This window comes from Diospyros lotus, chromosome 2 (genome assembly GCF_014633365.1).
Source record: "Diospyros lotus cultivar Yz01 chromosome 2, ASM1463336v1, whole genome shotgun sequence".
In the NCBI taxonomy this organism is placed as follows: domain Eukaryota; kingdom Viridiplantae; phylum Streptophyta; class Magnoliopsida; order Ericales; family Ebenaceae; genus Diospyros; species Diospyros lotus.
In genome coordinates this window covers 32,429,317-32,447,623 of record NC_068339.1, presented here as the reverse complement: position 1 = coordinate 32,447,623, position 18,307 = coordinate 32,429,317, and the positions used below count along the sequence as shown (strand labels likewise).

The 18,307-nt window shown below is 35.5% G+C and overlaps 1 long non-coding RNA gene across 3 annotated transcripts; it reads left to right on the top strand.

The window, feature by feature from the left end:
- The first annotated feature begins 13,449 nt into the window (after positions 1 to 13,449).
- Positions 13,450 to 16,212, top strand: LOC127795349 (uncharacterized). 3 transcript variants are annotated; one of them, XR_008021782.1, is made up of 4 exons: positions 13,450 to 13,743; positions 13,987 to 14,124; positions 14,228 to 14,352; positions 15,777 to 16,212. It is a non-coding gene; the product is annotated as an uncharacterized LOC127795349 (long non-coding RNA). The 3 variants fall into 3 exon arrangements; XR_008021781.1 differs by having other exon boundaries at positions 13,965 to 14,124; XR_008021780.1 differs by having other exon boundaries at positions 14,049 to 14,124; positions 15,777 to 16,210.
- The last annotated feature ends 2,095 nt before the right edge of the window (positions 16,213 to 18,307 follow it).

Sequence of the window (18,307 nt, the reverse complement as noted above, 5' to 3'; positions counted from 1 at the left end):
CGCGTAATTTCGACCCAACACCTTTGTAAATCTCTTGTTTTTGACATCCCATGACTCTTTGAACATTTTTACCCTCCAAGTTTCATCTTGGTTTTGTCACTTAACTTTTTGTTCAAGTTTTGGAATTTACACATTAGCCCAAAACTTTGATAAATTCCATTTTGACCCCAAAATTTCCAAAAATACCTTTGATATTAACTATTGGGTATTACATCCTCCCCTTGTAAAAAGGAATTTCATCCTCGAAATCACTCATTCTACAAATTAAGCAAATGCAGATAAGAAGTTTTCATCTTTTCTTTGCGTTCCTAGGTGGCTTCTTCTTTGTCATGGTTTCTCCATAGCACTTTTACCAATGGGATAACCTTGTTTCTTAAGACCTGATCCCTCTGATCTAATATTCGAACTGGCTCTTCGAGGTAAGCCAGATCTTTTCGTATCTCTATGGTCTTGTTTCGAAGGACTTGCGTAGGATCTGGCTCGTGTTTTCGCAGTTGGGATACGTGGAATACGTTGTGGATATTTGCTAATGCTACTGGCAAGGCTATTCTATAGGCTACTGGTCTAATTTTCTCCAAAATTTTATATGGACCGATGTATCTTGGGCTTAATTTCCCTTTCTTTTTCCCTCGAATCACTGTTTTGAATGGGGAGACCTTCAAGTATACCTTATCACCGATTAGAAATTCAAAATTTCGTCTTCGGTGGTCAACGTATGACTTCTGACGACTTTGACTTGTCCTTATTCTCTCTTGAATTATTTTGATCTTTCCGGTAGTGGTCTGCACTATCTCGGGTCCAATCAATCCTATTTCTTCGGTTTCTACTTAGCAAAATGGAGTTTTGCATTTTTGCCCGTACAACGCCTCGTAGGGGGCCATTCCAATACTACTATGGTGCCTATTGTTGTAGGCGAATTCCACCAATGGTAGTTGCTTCTCCCAACTTCCTGAGAAATCTAAAATGCATGCCCTTAACATGTCCTTAAGCGTTTGAATTGTTCGCTTCAACTGTCCATCGGTCTGAGGATGATAAGCCGTGCTAAGTTTCAACTGCGTTCTCATACGCTTGTGGAAACTTTCCCAAAATCTTGATGTAAATCATGGGTTTCAGTCTGACACTATGCTTGCAGGAATTCCATGCAATCGAATTATTTCTTCAATGTATAGCTAAGCTAAGGCATGGATCAGCTGCCCTATCTTAATAGGCAAGAAATGCGCTGACTTTGTAAATAGATCTACTATCACCCATATAGCATCATTTCCTTTGGGACTTCTAGGCAGATTGGTCACAAAGTCCATGGTGATGTGATCCTATTTCTACTCAGGAATGTCCAAAGGTTGTAGCATTCCTTTGGGGCGCTAATGTTCAATTTTGACGCGCTGACAAGTATCGCATTGCGCCATGTACCGTGCCACATAGGTCATTCCTTGGAATTGAAATATACCATCGCGGTAACTGAATTCAGGTGCCCTCACTTGATTATTTTCGTCTATCCATTGACTTCTTCTTCCGTCTGTCTGAAGAGCTGACCTGATCTGATTTACCACATCCGATTGGGTGGTTAAATTTTCCAAATACCCTTTGGTTGGTTTCGGCTTGACACTTACTGTCGGGTGACTGAATTCCTCAATCATCCTCCATTCTTTAACCGTTATGCTCACCAAAATTTCTGAACTCCTTCGACTAAGAGCATCTCTAACTACATTTTCCTTCCTTGGATGATAGAAGATGATAAAATCATAGTATTTCAAGTACTTCATCAATCTTCTTTGTCGCATGTTTAACTTTTTTTGGGAGAATATGTACTTTAGGCTTTTGGGGTCTGTGAAAATCTCGAACTGTTCTCCGTATAGGTAGTGTCTCCACAATTTCAAGGAATAGATTATGGCTGCTAATTCGAAATCGTGGGTTGGGTAGTTCTTCTGTGCCTTCTTAGTTGTCAAGATCCGTAAGAAATTACCTGTTTATCTTGCATTAGAACACATCCCAAGCCTGTTCCAGAAGCATCACTATACACCACATATTTCCCCGATTCCGTTGGCATTGCTAAGATCGGTGCCGTGGTCAATCGTGCCTTAAGCTCTTGAAAACCTTGCTCACACTTTTCATCCCATTCAAATTTTAACTTCCTTATGCATTAATCGGGTAAGTGGAGCAGATATCTTCGAGAATCCTTCTGTGAATCTTTTGTAGTATCCAGCTAATCCAAGAAAACTCTGAATTTCCTCGACCGTCTTAGGTGCTTTCCAATTTCAAATTGCTTCTATCCTTTTTGGATCAACGGCTATACCTTTCGCTGAAATTATATGTCCAAGAAATGCTACCTACGTAAGCCAAAACTTACAATTTGAGAACTTGGCATACAACTTGTGGTCTTTTAATGTTTGCATTACCACCCTCAAATTATCCTCGTGCTCACTCTCACTTGCAGAGTACATCAGGATATCATCTATAAAAACTATCATGAACTTGTCCAAGTAGGGTCTAAAAGTTCAGTTCATTAGATCCATGAATGCAGCAGGTGCGTTGGTTAGACCGAATGGCATCACTAGATATTCATAGTGACCATATCGAGATCGAAAAGCAGTCTTAGGTACATCTTTCGGCTTGATCTTTATTTGGTCGTGCCCTGACCAAAGATCGATTTTCGAAAATACTCTAGCTCTTTGAAGTTGATCAAATAGTTCCTCAATTCTAGGTAGCGAGTACTTATGCTTTATGGTTACCTTGTTTAGCTGCTGGTAATCAATACACATTCGTAAGGTACCATCTTTTTTCTTTACGAAGAGTATCGGAGCTCCCCAAGGTGATACACTTGGTCTAATAAATCCCTTGTCGATTAAGGCCTGCAATTTCTCCTTCAATTATCTCATTTCGGTTGGGGTCATCTTGTACGGAGGTATGGATATAGGCTGCGTATCTAGTACAATGTCTATTGAGAATTCAATCTTTCTATGGAGAGGTAATCCTGGTAAGTCTTCGGGAAAAATCTCAGGGTATTCATTCACAATCCTTACTTCTTTCAACATAGGGCTTTTCTTACTCATTTCGGGTTTGGCTATTTGCAATGCTTGCAAAGTCATGCCCTAAGCGCTTTCTCTTACTCTTACTATTCTGACCTTGAAACATAACCCACATTCCACTAGGTTGGAGTAGGCTTACTCTTTTTTTCTTACAATCTACCTTAGCCTCATATACCGATAGGAAATCCATTCCTATGATCACGTCGAAATATTGAATGTCCAGTACCGTTAAGTCTATCTTGAGATTTTCTCCTCCCATATTGAAAATACATTCTTGACAACCTATCGCAGTTTCTAGGGTCGTACCCATAGGAGTGGCTATTACCATTTGATAACCCAATTTTCTTAGTTTTAACTTTAAACTGTTTACTGATGCATGCGAAACAAATGAATGCGTAGCACCCAGATCTATTAATGCATGAACGAGAATATTTGAAAAGAAAAATGTACCTTTGATAACCACAGGGTTGATCTTCGCATCCTCGTAATTTAAATTGTACACACGACCTTGACGAACGTTCTGCGCTCCCCCGCTTGGTTGCTCCATCTTCTACCTTTATGGGCACTCTCGTGAGATATGTCCTAGTTGTTCGCAGTTGTAGCATACAATCTTTCCTTGATACCCAACTTGGGGCGTCTCTTTGGTCTTTGGACAATTTCTCCCGATATGACCTTCTTCATCGTATCCATAGCATCTTATGAAGCATCTCTTTCCTGGGTGTTTCTTCTTACACTAAGAACATTTCCCTTCGTCCTTAGGTAGAGTCATTGAACTTCCTAGCTTACCGCCCTTGCTTTCTTCCTCAAACTTAATTATTCTTACTCACGTCAGATTCCTTTCGATAGTTAGGGCTTGGTGTAATGCTTCTTTATAGGAATCGATATCCCACCCACTCAGAACTTGCTGGAGATTCACTCGTAACCCTAAAATGAATTTTTGTGCCTTCTGACCCTCGTCAGTCTCGTACATGGGCACGTACTTGATAAGTTGGGTGAATCGGTTATCGTACTGGTTCAAAAACATTTCGTCAGCCTACTTAAGCCTCATGAATTCCCAGATTCTTTCCTCTTTCCAGCTCTTAGGGAAGTATTTGTCGTTAAACATTTCCTTGAATTCTGCCCAAGTGTAGATTGACACATTCTCATCTCTGTCCTCAAGCTCTCGACGAGATCTTAGTATTGAACGTTTGGTAGACTGCCACCATTGTCCTGCTTCTTCTTCCAGTGTGTAAACATCGCATCTTACTTTTTCCTCCTCGTTGCACTGGAGGTGCTAAAGTAATTTCTCCGTTTGCTCGAGCCAATACTTAGCTGAGCTAGGATCATCGCAAGTTCTACCCTTTAACAGAGGGGGCCTTAGATGTCGGAATCGTTCCAGCATTGTGGTTGTATGCCGAGTATAATACCCGAGAAATTTGGGTTAATTCAAAATAAGCAATTTATTAGAAAAATGGGATTTCAGAGAAAATTGGTATTTGAATAGCCCAAAAAATTGACCAAATCGACTACCGGGAGTGCCCTGGAGCCGAGATGCCAAAGGAAAATGATGTGAAATTAACGAGCACCCTGAGATAGGATTTATGGTGCAGAAAGAAATCAGATCGGGAACAATTTTCGGTATAGCAAAAATGCAACTGCCAATTAGGCTGCAATACCGAATTATTATAAACGACTTCCAGGAAGTCAATGGAAGCTTGAGGGGGGCTTTGGTTTTTCATAAAGAACAACCCTTCAGTGGTTTCAGGAAGAAACGAAGAGGTTTAGGGCCAAAACGAAGATTCGGGCTAAGTGCAGTTTTCTGAAATTATCGGAGAGAGGTCAAAACGATAATTTCTTGGAATCTTTGGGGGTCAAATTGATGTTTTGGGACTTGAGGGTATTAAATGCAATATTGAAAATTTCAGGGGCTAAGTAAAAAGTGCTAAAATGAGAAAGGCCAAAACTAGAGGGGCCAAAGTGCAATTTCTCAAAGATGGCAACAATGGGAAACCGACCAGGCCACAAGGGTCGCCGAAAGCCACTGGGTTTTCATGAGGGATGGTTGGGGAACATTTTTGGTAAAGGGATGGGTCGACAATAGTCATCATAGTGGCTTGAAAAAGCAAAAAAATCGACTAAAGAATTCGGCTGAATGGTCGATACCTACAAATCGAGATTATGGTCGGATAAGGGAGCCTCAAGGTCGATCTAGGGGAGGTTTATCCTCCTAAGGTGATAGGCAAGGCGGCCAAAGCCATTTTGAAGCTCGATGATCGCCTATAAATAGAGCTCGAAGTGGCCGAAAGTTCCAAGACATGGAGCTTCAAATCGAGGCCAAAATCGAATGAATTGGGCAATGGGAATAAGGGGCATTTGAAGCCCATGAGAGGTAGAATAATTCTGGAGATTTTGAGCAATTTTGGTTGAGGTTTGGTGAGGTTTCTAGAGGTCGCCGGAGTTTGGGGCGGACGCCTTGGCCAAATGTTCGAGGCCCCGATGGGAGGTCTTCCGGTGTTTCTTTGAGGCTCAAACTTGGCCAAGAGGATCAACTAGAAAAGGGCTTTAAGATGGCATGGAAATCTCAGATCGTCGGCGACCGGAGCGCTGGAAAAGATGACTGGTGCGTGCCGGTCATGCGCTGCATCTCATGTGCGCCTAGTCGCCCTAGCACGTGTGGGCGCGTGGGGCTTGGGAAAATTCTGAAAAAATATAGAAAAATCTGAAAAATTATTTTACGGAGGTCCGTGCAAAAAGATTTGAATTTGGGATTCCCGATGTCTCGGTTTTTGAGCTAAAGAGCCTCGTTTTGCGTGAAAACGCAACATCCGGGCAAGTTCAATATTTTTCCCTTGAAGTTCATAGCCTATAATGAATTGTTGTGAAATTAGATTTGAGAAAATAGTCCCGAGGTATTTATTGAAATTTTCGAAGAGGAAAAATAAGAGAAAATGAAGAAAAATGAAATGAATGGAATATTAAGGATATTTAGTGATAAAATATCATTTTGATTGAGGTGATCGAGATGATGTGATTTGTGCAACGTTTGAGAGTTGGCACGAGAATCGAGGTCGGGCACCCATATCAAGGCGATGCGCGCTTTTCGAGGTATCTTGGTCTTTAGGGAAAATGTGAGTAATTTTATACTAAACATGGTTTTGTGTGTTTTCCTATCCTACATGATATGATTGTTTATTATAAATGATATTTATGAAATATATGATTTCTTATATATGCATAATATTTACGAAAGATATGATCCATTTTGTCATATTGCATGGAAAGTCGTGATAATTGCATGGCTCGATATTATTGTCACATTGATATTTGTGCATGGGAATGGGATGTCGCCCCCAAAGTGTAGCCGTAATTCCCTAAGGCCGTTGAGGGAATAACGTTGGGCTTATCCTGTAGAGGTTCGAGATTTGCCTAGGATTCCTAGCCAGGCTTGCGAGCCAGGGAAGTTACACTAAAGGCAAATGTTGTTCATGTTATTGCATCATGCATTCGTATATATGTTTTGGACCCTCACTAAAAGTTTCATCTTCTAATGGGTTATGCCCCTGGAACATTCCACGTTCCAGTGTTAGGCTTGCAGTTAAGGCAAGGAGTAGGTTGAGATATGACGGCACGTGATGGCGTAGCCGATGGATTCAGCGAGCTGACTCAGATATGTTTTGGCTAATGCTTTATTGATGTTTAGCCTTGTTATAATATTATGGAATCTCCATGTATTTATGTATTTCAATATTGAGGATATGATGTTAATTATGATACGAATTCTTATGTTATAAATAAAGTGATTTGATTATGTACCCTATCAGGTTTCGATTATTGCTTCCGCATTTTTAAATGATTTGCTAGGGGTTTTGTTTGAGATTCGGTACTTAAGGTTAAGTTATGTACCGAGAAAGAATGAAAAAAATAACTTATGTATAATTTGGGCCCCAGCATAGTGACATGCTCGGTAAAAGAAAAGCGGGGTGTTACACCGAGTAGGTTCCTCTTTACTCACGTAAGTTAGCATGTTCTCCAAAAAATCTTTCCATTCGCCTGAACCGATCTTCACCAGCGCTTGATTCCCTAATGTACCTCCTATTTCCTCCCAGATGACTTCTATGGTCACCCTGACTCTCGAGATTATCTTCCTATCTTCTCCCACAATCATTATTGAACGCATCTTGAGGTCATCGTGTATTCACCATCTGAAGTGAACCATGAATATAAGTTATACTCAAGGAAAGCTCGTTTCTTAAAAGAGGGACAGTCTTATTTCTTAAAAGTAAACCACGAAACATAACATCCTAACATAGCATGACAAAAAAATAAACATAGCATCTTATTATATTATATATATATATATATTTTTCCTTCCTTCAGTTAATCTTTGGCCTTCTTCAGCTAATCCTTCAGCCTCCAGATCCATGGCTCCTTAATACTGATGTCATCGTCAGACTCGGCCGGAGGTCCTTCTTTATCCTCATCGGACTCCTCGTCGATACTGAAGTCGATGACGTCCTCTTATTCTTCAAGTTCCGTAGCAGCGACATCTTCCTGAGCTTCATCTTCCATAGCTTCTCCATACAGCCCTGCGTATTGATCCCGAATCCTTGTGCAGAATTCGTTTAATGTTTCAAATTCCCAATCCTGCAATAACCACTGGGCATATGTCTTCCATTCCCCTACCAATTGGTTGATAAGATAGTCGATTTGGTACTTCGCCAGATCTTCTAATTGTTAGTAGCCCCGGTACATCATCTATGATTTTCTCCATTGCATTCAAAAACACAACCACGTGTTCCTCTTGCGAGTTTCCTTGAGCTTCGATCTTATGCGCCCAATGAGTCAACAACACTTGATACACCATTGTTGCTAATAACACATAAATTTTACTCAGAAACCTCGAACATATGTGTCCTAGAGCTTCCTTATCATTTCTTCTAAGTTTCAAGTGTTTTCTTAAGATCCATAATCCTACCCTAAGTTTTCATCCAACAGTTCTAACCAAGCTAACCTAGCTAAGTTTGAAAACTTAACTAACCTAGGGCTCTCATACCAATTGTAACACCCTGCTTTACCCGGGCGCATTACTATAAGGGAATTCTCGAGAATCTTTTTTTTTTTTTTATGATTATCACGCGCGGTGCATCAAGGACAATCTTCACATGCAGATGAACTCCCAAAACATCATCTATGATTTCCTCCATTGCATTCAAAAACACAACCACATGTTCCTCTTGCGAGTTTCCTTGAGCTTCGATCCTATGCGCCCAATGAGTCAACAACACTTGATACACCATTGTTGCTAATAACACATAAATTTTACTCAGAAACCTTAAACATATGTGTCCTAGAGCTTCCTTATCGTTTCTTCTAAGTTTCAAGTGTTTTCTTAGGATCCGTAATCCTACCCTAAGTTTTCATCCAACAATTCTAACCAAGCTAACCTAGCTAAGTTTGATAACTTAACTAACCTAGGGCTCTCATACCAATTGTAACACCCTGCCTTACCCGAGCGCGTTACTATAAGGGAATTCCCGAGGATCTTTTTTTTTTTTTTTATGATTATCACGCGCGGTGCATCAAGAACAATCTTCACATGCAGATGAACTTCCAGAAACCCCAATCTTGCCCGCTTAGCTAACAAGATTCATAGTCTTAAACTAAGCGAGTCATCATATTACACAGTAGATATAATAACATTAAGATACTGTGGCCTACCACGGGATTCATACATAGTATTCCACAACAAAATACGAATCACAACGTTAAAAAAAATAATGACACTATCATGCGCCCCATTCATACATATATCAAAATAATTACTACCACCTCAAAATGATACAACAGCTATCACACTAAACATCGTTGGCCCTCAACTGACCAAGTCCTTGCCCTCGCAGCAGTCCCTAGCTGAAACGTTGAATGTTCCAAGGGAATAACCCAAATTAGATGATAAAACATCTAAGTGATGGCATGATACAGTTTACTAAATGCATGAACAACACACAAACATGACATATACATACAACAACTCATGCAACACGTCTAACTTGAGAAATCTCCCTAACATACTCAACCTCTAATGGAAATCCATTCCACACACCTTTGGGGTTGACCTTGCTGCGATATACTTAATCCCTGGATACCCATCCATGTCACCTGATCACTGGATTAACCTTGCCCCATTCTCAAGAAGACCCCATCCCGATAATAACGACACAAAATCAACACCTCGATGATATGAAAAAAAAACACGTACCATGCACCGACTCTTTCACAAGTAAAACATTTGATGCAATAATCCACATGATCAATATGCATACGATGCCACAAATACGTAAATAAAACACCTATACGATATACCCCCAAGTTTTGGAGGGTATAACTGGTCGCTGGAACTAGTCCAAACACATGCAATCCTAAACTCGGGAGGGTAGAATCGCTCGCCTAAACCCACTATACATACATCAAAACACAACGGTAAGACTGAAATCGAACCACTCACCTTAATTTAGAAAAAATTAATTTTTTCCTCGAAAAGCGTGTCATACCTCGAAAATCGTGCAATCATTCCTTCTAATAGTCAAATCATCTCCTGATTACCATCGTATCTATAGAAATTAACATTGCTATTTCTCCCATATTTTCCTTTATTTTTCATATTTTTCCATAAATTTCTTTCCTTAGAAATTCCAAAAATAATTATCTATTATGCATTTTCACCAAATATTTTTCCATGAATATTCCTAAAGTATTTTTCTGAAAATTAAAAAGTTAATTTCGAAGGTAAAAGGTACCTCATGTGCCACCCCAACCTAGGCGAGTGAAGGCCATACACAGTCGTCTTCTCCGACGACGACCAGTTCCAATGACCTCCAACGGCCAAAACAGTTACTCTCCTTTAAAGCTCTCATCGAGGTGACCCTGATAGACCTCTTAGATGGCCGAAAAAGTCACCGAAAAATCCTTTAAAACCCAGTTGCAGGTCAATTTTTCGGCGAGCTCAATTTTTCGATAAATGCATTGAAACCCCTTAAAACCTACACCGAAACCTCCCAAAATCTCCAGAAATCCTCCCTAGCACTCAAAGAACAAAAGCCGTCTATCCTTGAAGCTCAATTCTTGCTAAAACATAGCCAATCTACTTCGATTTGTTTTGAAACCCTTGGCCATTTGAACCCTATTTATACTTGATTTCAACCGGATTTTCGACCATTCATAAGCTTTCCTAGTCCCCAAGCTTCGAATTCTCATCATTTCGAGTCTCAAATCAAGCTAAATGGCAATCAAATTGCCTCAAAATTTGTGGCTAGATTTCGATTTTGTTTAAAAATTAATCCACGTCGTTACACCGTTGACCTCGGCCAATGGCTAGGTCCATTCGAACCATCCTGGCCTGGAGCACATCCTGGTGCCCCTTGGTAGTTCTGATGACGGCCGCCAAAAAGTTGGCTGGTGATTTGCAGGTTTCACACCTGATTTTCATTAATTGCACTTTCACCCTCAATCTTTAATATTTCATGTTTCTACCCCTATCTCTCAAACCCTGGACTTTCCACCTATTCCATTAGACCCCACAAGTTTAGGATGTGACACTACACTCTTGAAAGTCTAGAAAAACCCTAATTCCGACCATCTTCCATTAGTTTTTAGATTCTGCACTTTGGCCCGAATGCCCCTAATCGCGTAATTTCAACCCAACACCTTTGTAAATCTCTTATTTTTGACATCCCATGACTCTTTGAACATTTTTAACCTCCAAGTTTTGTCTTCGTTTGGTCACTTACCTTTTCGTTCAAGTTTTGGAATTTAAACATTGGCCCGAAACTTTGATAAATTCCATTTTGACCCCAAAATTTTCAAAAATACCTTTGATATTAACTACTGGGTATTACAATAAAAATTAATGAAAAGGTATGTGTATCATATATAGATAAAAATATCTCATGTTGTACCATTCGGGGCCAAAACTTGAAAATTTATCTCAGTCTTCTCAAACAACCATTCTTCCCGGATAAGCCCTTCTTCTCTAGTAAACCATTCTTCTAGTGTCACTACAACAGATTTTACTACTAGTCACATTTTTTTAGTGGCGCTATGAATTTTTGTCACAAAAAATACTCTTTTGTGACAATATAAGCATTTTGTCACCAAAATTCGTGAATTGTTATTTTTTGTGATGATTTTGAGATTTCGTCACAAAAAAACGTCATGCATAAGTTGGCACCAACTTTTAGTGCCAACACCCGATTGCGGAAAACGATTTCGTGATGCTTTGTATATGTAGGTGACGAAAAATAAAACGTCAGCATATTAATATTATATTGGGTGATGATATATTTATGTCACAAATGAATGGATGACCATCTATGACGCATTGGATATCGTCACAACTATAAATAGTATTAGGTGACGTTAACTTTGGTCACCCATTGATCGTAATATTTTAATTTGTTACATAAGATGATAAATTTAGGAATGCCATTAATGAGTATTAGATTTGGGGACGATATGATATGTGTCACGTATACAAGAATAACCTATTTGTGATGCATTAGATATTGTCACATATGTGAATAATATTAGGTAACGTTTAGTTTCGACACCCATTGTTAGTATATTGTAGTTTGATGCATAAGGTGACAAATTTTGAAATGTCAATAATGAGTATTACAGTTGGTGACAATTTTCTTTCCGTCATGTATGCAAGAATACCTATTTGTGACGCATTGCATATCGTCACATGTGTGAATAGTATTAGGTGACATTATGTTTTGTCACCCCTTGTTAGTAATATTTTAATTTGATGGATATGATGACGATTTTAGAAATGTCACTAATTAGTATTATATTTGGTGATGATTTATTTCATCACGTATTCAAAAATACCTTTTGTGACATATTACATATTGTCATATTGGTGAATAGTATTAGGTGACGATGAGTTTCGTCACCAATTGTTAGTAATTTTTTATGTTGATATATAAGGTGAAGACATTTGGTAACGATTTATTTGTGTCAGATATGAAAAAATACCTATTTGTGACACAATACAAATAATCACATTTGTGAGTATCATTGAGTGATGTTAAGTTTCATTACCAATAGTTATTGATAATTTTTATGTTCTGCACAAGTTAACAAAACATTAATTGTCACCATTATGTATCATATTGGGTGACGAAAAAATACGTCACGTATGGTTATTCGCCAAATAATGAGTAATTAATTACTTGTTAATAAATAATTATTAATAACTTTTTGACTATTAATACTAAATTTTAAAAGAAATATTAAAATTTATTCTAAATAGCATTTATATCATTTATTATTTTATGCAATCTTAATATCTTTTAAATATATTAGTATTTATGTAAAAGTTCTTGTCTTTTGTTTAAAAGAGAAATAAGCGAGACGAATAAATAATTACGTATTGATAATAATATAATTTTATTTTAGAAAAGAAACTTTAAGTTGAATGACTAGGACAATGTTTAAGTATTGATAAATGTATTTTTTGTTAAATATATATGCATTTGTTGTATTTTATTTTCCAAATAATATGTAATAAATATATTTTATTTAAAAATAAGATCAATTTATTATTATTAAGCACACTTGCCTTTGAATAGTGCACTGCAATAACAATAATAACTATAAAAATAATAATAATCCCACAAAAAAGTGGAATGAGTTTTAGAATTAGTTTTAAAAATTATTGTTATTATTATTGTTATTTTAGAATGGGTTTTTACCATAAGCTATAAAAATCACCATACTACCATGTCACATTGCTTTAAGTTTAATTTATTTATTTTAGATCATTTTGATTTTTGAGTATATCAACCACTACGGTTAAGGGAATCCAATGATCGGTTTTGATCATTAGAATCACCACCCTGTTAGGTGGCCAATAGCAACAGTAAGGCCAGATTTTAGTTCAGTTTGTTTGGTTATTTTGTGGGAAAGTTTGAATTTTGGTCCGGTTCAGTTTTTACAAATTTTATTTGGTTAATTATTTAGTTTTGGTTAGTTTGATTATTTGGGATTTGTCGATCGGTTCAATTCAGTTATTACATACAATTCAATTATTTTCGTTATTACTTTCGATTGATTTGATAATCGAACCGATCGTTTATACACCCCTGTGTGAAATAAAGCTACATATGGATTCAAAATTTTTAAATAAATATTAATTTAAAATAATAATTTAAATTATTTTATTATTATATTTTAGATTATTATTATAAATTATTTAATAATTATGATAATTTAAATTATTTTAACAGTTATCATAATCTAAAATTATTTTATTTTTATCAATTAAATAATTATTAATATTATTTTCATAATTTATTTTATTTTATTTAACAACTAAATAAAAAACAAAAAAAAACATATAAAATAGTAGAAAACAGTGGCGGGAGATTCCCCGCCTCTTCCTCTTGCCAAATCCCTAAATCCCTATTGCCCATCTCTCAAGCATACTGCAGCTTTCACGGACTCCCTAAACGTTGCCGCCGTCGCATCCTTGCTCCCTCAACGTCGCCGCCGTCGCATCTTTGTTGCCTTAACGTCCGCCTCCGCCACATCCTTATTGCCTGAACGCCGACATCGCCTTGTCCTTGCTGCCTGAACGGCTTCGCCGCCACGTCCTTGCTACCTCAACGTCGCCGCCGCCTCAGAATAGTTCGCAACCGTCTTGCCGCCTCTGTTGAATCGTCTCTGCCACCTCACAGTCAGTTTATGTTCTGAAGCTATATATGTTTATATATGTATTTTGTGTGTGTGTGTGTGGGCATGCCTTCCATTTATGATCTAAATGCTTTTCTAGCCTTATTTTCTGTATCTTTTTTAACGTTTCTGTATCATTATGTGAATTCTTCTATGAATTTTTTTCATGTGTTACAGTTTTTTGTTGCATTTGTTAATCATTATTGTTATTTGATTGCCTTTTAGAGGTGGTTCCATTGAATTGTAGTTGGTAAAAAAATAACTTCTGCTTGATGTTGTGGTCAACTGTTTGCGGCTTGCTCCTTGGAGGTATAACGGGCTACAAAGAATGCATGGAAGTTCTGAATTTGATGCTAATCTTCTTGGCCATGTTCATCTTAATAAGGTTGTTTCACTTATTGAGAAATGTTGAAGGATTATTTCTTGTGTTTAAAATGGCTGTTTGTAGACCATTGAAGCTGATTTTAAATGACTTGCCTGTGTGATAGGCACAGTTCGAAGGCTTGCATATGTGCTTGCAAGAGGCTTGTGAGAAATGCCAAGAAACTATGGATTCATTTCGGAAGAAAAAGAAAGTTGGTCATCTCTTCAAGAGATTAAAAATATCTACATGGTGATTCTCTTGTTTCACATTTCTTGTTTGCATGACAATTGAAAATTTGGTGTTTTTTTAATTTTTAGCTGCTGTGAGTTAAGCCCTTTCTGGTATTGGATTATCAGCAATTCTTGAGATGTCTGCTTAGACGTAATTACATTGGCTTTTGATATCACTGGGACAGGACAGTCATTTTCATGCTTATTTTACATTGAGATACTTCCATTATTATATCAGACTGTATCATTATGTTACTTCATTATACAGCTGCACACTCAAGTTGTTTGCATTCAAAAAACAGTTCTTGTAGTACTTTAACAATCTGCATGATTTTAACTATTGGGGTCTTTGCAACTAAATTTCTGCTTCTTCCTGAAATTGCAATTGAAAGTATGCACAATATTTTGTCATAAGAGTAAGTTTAAATTACCCCGTGCACTTAAATTTCCTTTGAATGATTGATGTCTTATTATCATTAATTCATCGTTAGTAATTCAAAACTCCCAAGAAATTTGGCTGTGGATGCTAAAAATCATATTTATTTGTCTGAGCAAACATAATTTCTGTTTTTATTCAAGCACTGCAGTGCAAGGGTCTTTCCAAATGGAAAAATAGTTATAGGTTACAATCATTTACTAGTGCAGAATTTTTACTTGCAGAGCGAGTTCCAGGGCCATATAATTTATTTCTCTTTGCTAAATATCTGTTGCTTTGGGCTTTTGTTGATTTCTTTCTCTTGTAATGAATCTAATCTGCTTTTCTTTCACTGGTGTTTGTTGCTATATCAGCCATATGAAATTTAGCATTAGCCATTAGAGGTAAATAATATGATCTGATGTTTGTGTTCTGGGCAGTGCTTCTATAACTATTTTATAAAATAGTGATGTGTTGACTTGATGTGGAGGTTTTTGTGCTGTTCAATTGTGGAAAACTGCCCCAGTTTTCCAAATGATTACTCTACAGAAAATGGAAAACTAGAAAACTTGTTCAAATACTAAAATTTTTTAAATTAAAAATGGAGATTTGGAAAATGCAGTTTTTCAAAATCGAACTAAACTTGGAAAACTAATAAAATGAGTTTTCTAAGTTGTTCTTGTTAATTTAGGGATTTGGAAAACATGGTTTTTCAAAAATTTTCCACAAAATATCTTCATTTCATTTTCTAACACAAGTTACTTAAAAAAAAAAAAAAAATTAAAACATCTCTCTTTTTGAACATACGTTATTGTTTTAATTTTCTTGAAAATTAGTGTCTGTATTTATAACATTTGAACATGTTTTTCAAATTTTCTATAGAAAATGAAAATTAGAGATCTGAGATAGAAAAATTGAAATAATTTTCCACAACTAAATAGTCCCTCAATATTTCAGAGTAACCATGTGTTACTTTATTAAACATACTATTTTTCCCCCTCATGTTATGACATACAAATTAAATGCAGATTCTAACTCTTCCAAAAGAGTAAGAGGGCCCACATGAGGTAAGGAGCTTGAGAAACTACTCAAGGTGAATGTGAAGATGGTAATCGATATACCGCTTGGAAAAGAAAGACCAATTTGTGAGGTTCAGTTTGCAAAACTATCATCGAAGCTTGGACTCATCTCTCAACAATTCGTACCAATACCAGAAAAGCAAAAAATTTTTATTGAGGATGAGAAAAGGCATGCATTTGAAAGACTTGAAGTAAGTAATGGTTTTGTATGAAAAGCTATTTTTGTTTAAGCTATTTCACCTATGAAAATTAATTGTTTGCTACATGTCTTAATCATTTTAGAATATGTTTCAAATTCAAATGGATGATGAATATGTGACCGCAATACAATTACCATTGTGATTGATTTCAAGTTCAAATAAATCGCACACACAATCAATTGAAGGGTTGGAGTGAAGAGGTTACATTTGAACAAGTTTTGTGAAATATATTTTTTTAATTTAGAACTTTTATTGAGATATTAATTAGATGTTAATTACTTTTATATTTTCGGATGTGTCATATTGGGATTTATTTTTTGTGACAGAGATTTGTTCATCATGTATTAATCCATTTTGTGTGTGTAATATAATTTTAGTATTTTTAATTTTAAATTTTGGATCAATTGATAGTGAGTATAATATTTGTCAAAAAAAAAAAAAATTACAGGTTTATACAATTTGTTACAAAAATAATTTTCTCATATTAGATTGTGCAATTTTGGGTGACTACTTGTTTTTGTCACCAAATTAACAAGTTTAATTTATGAATTTATGACAATACAACTTTGGCCACCTATTTATACATACAATTTTGAGTGACATTTTGTTTTGTTGTCACTAAACATAAAATATAATTGTAAGAATTTAAGACGCTTTTAAATTGTTATCAATTGGTTATTCTATTATTTGACAATTTTATTAACGTTACAAAAGTCATGCTTATAGTGACAAAAAAGTCTATATGTGACAAAAATTTTCTATTTTTTGTGAGAAAAATATTTGTAAAAAAATATATTTGATAGGTGACGATATTTATGCATCACTAATTAACATATCTATCCAATTTATTAGTGACAAAATTAATATTTGTGACGAAAGATAGTTGCCTTTTACAACGATCTTCTGTGTCACTAGTTACATGATATTTTGTGATGCTTTAGTTTGCGTCACCAAATCAAACTTTGATCAAACTATTTAGTGACAATTTGTTCTAATAGTGACGAAATATAAAATGACTATAGTGACGATATTAACGTCACTGTTGTTACAGTATTTAGTGACGATAGAAATTTGTCACTATAAGAAACCCCATCATAGTAGTTTTGTGACGATTTGAACTTTTAGATGACACAATTTTATTGATTTTCGTGGCAAAATTATGCGTCACTAAAGGAGATTCCTTTAGTGGCGACAAAAATTTCGTCACCTTTCTTTTATGTATTTGTGATGAAATATAAAAAATATCACTAATTACTTTTCCTTACGCACCTAACGTGATGATGGTTGTGACGCCATAAAATCGTCACCAATACAGTTTTGTGACGAAATTTTAATTATATGTGACGATTTTGTGACGCCACTAATGTCCAAATTTTAATCATTATACAAGATTTTTTTCTCTAACTAGTTTTGTCATTGGTAGGGGCAATCAATCAAATTGAGTTAATTAATTTATTATGATATATATTGATTTGACTTGTCATCAATTTTAATTTGTCTCAATTAGTTGAACTGATAATTGATAAATGTGTAAGTGATTGTGATTTTTTAATCAAAGGTCTAGCAACAAAATAACATATCTAGTTAAAATTTATTGCATCAACGAAATTATGATAAAATATGGTTGGGGTTGATTGATATATGTATATATATTATGATAAAATATAGTAACTAAAATTATATTTGACAAAATATATTTGTCAAGATATTTAATTAATATTGGCCCCATTATGATAAAATTTTTTTAAAAAATATTTGTCACTCATGTCTTATTTTTCTATTGTGACAATATTTTGAAATTTTTTATTTAGTCACTAGATTATTATTTTATTATACTTAGTAGAACGTGTTTTTATGAAAAAATTGAATTCATCAAAATTAATATTGGAGCTAAATATTTTTGTTACTACATGTTTTCTATTTTTTTACAAGAATAACAATAACATATCTAACCTTTATCCCACTATGTGGGGTCGACTACATGAATTTAAACTTCCATGTATTTATGTCTTTTGATAAAATATTTTAAGTTTTTTTGTCACTTGATTATTAATTTTTATGCCTAATATGACGTATTTTTATGAAAAAAATTAAATTCAATAAAATTATTTTTGTCATTAAAATTATTTTTGTCACAAAAAATTGAATTTCTTGTGACGTACATATTTTTGTCATTTTTTTTTATAATACTATGTTGTGACAAACTATTTTTATTATAAAAATTATTATTTATTGTGACTAAAAAGTTTTGTAATTACATCTTATATGATTAAATATTGT